This window comes from Pinus tabuliformis, chromosome 1_1 (genome assembly GCF_031772625.1).
Source record: "Pinus tabuliformis cultivar Carrire ecotype Pingquan chromosome 1_1, CPIR1, whole genome shotgun sequence".
In the NCBI taxonomy this organism is placed as follows: domain Eukaryota; kingdom Viridiplantae; phylum Streptophyta; class Pinopsida; order Pinales; family Pinaceae; genus Pinus; species Pinus tabuliformis.
Genome location: NC_142297.1, coordinates 61,241,302 through 61,241,917, shown reverse-complemented (window position 1 = coordinate 61,241,917; position 616 = coordinate 61,241,302).

Below are 616 nucleotides of genomic sequence, written 5' to 3'. Positions count from 1 at the left end.
GGGTTCAGAAGAAACTGAATTCAGCCACCCTCTGTTTCAGTGATTGATTGTTTGTTTTCCTGAGCATTTACTCTTCTAGTTAAAACATAAAATGAGCACTCAACACCATGCTAGGAGGATTCATAAGGAAAGAACCCTCGGACTCTAGCAAGTTGCACGAGCACCCTGAGGTGGTGGACCTTTTCACCTGATCAAATTGGATATCCTTCTTTGACAAAATTCAGGGTCATGTTGAGGAGATAACTGAAGAGTTTTTAATGTCCTTCAGACCACATTCAAAGACACATGCCACAGTTAGTTTTAGGGGTTTGACCCTAGAAATCACCCCTGAGCTCATAAGTGGAGTTACTGGTCTACCATTGGGACTCCCTTGGAGCAAGGAAGAGAGGTCATTGGATCAAGTTGCTAAGAAATCATTCTTTCTTCCCAAGGAGCATCCTGTAGAAGACAAAAATGGGGTTAGAAGAACCAGCTTGCCTCCTCTCTGGAGTGAAGTTAGTTATAAAATTATGAAGTACATCACATGTGAAGGGAGGTTTAGCATCATCTATGGATATCATTTTAGGTTGTTGTGTGAATTAAGGCATGGGATTGACTTGCCTCTAGCCAAGAAACT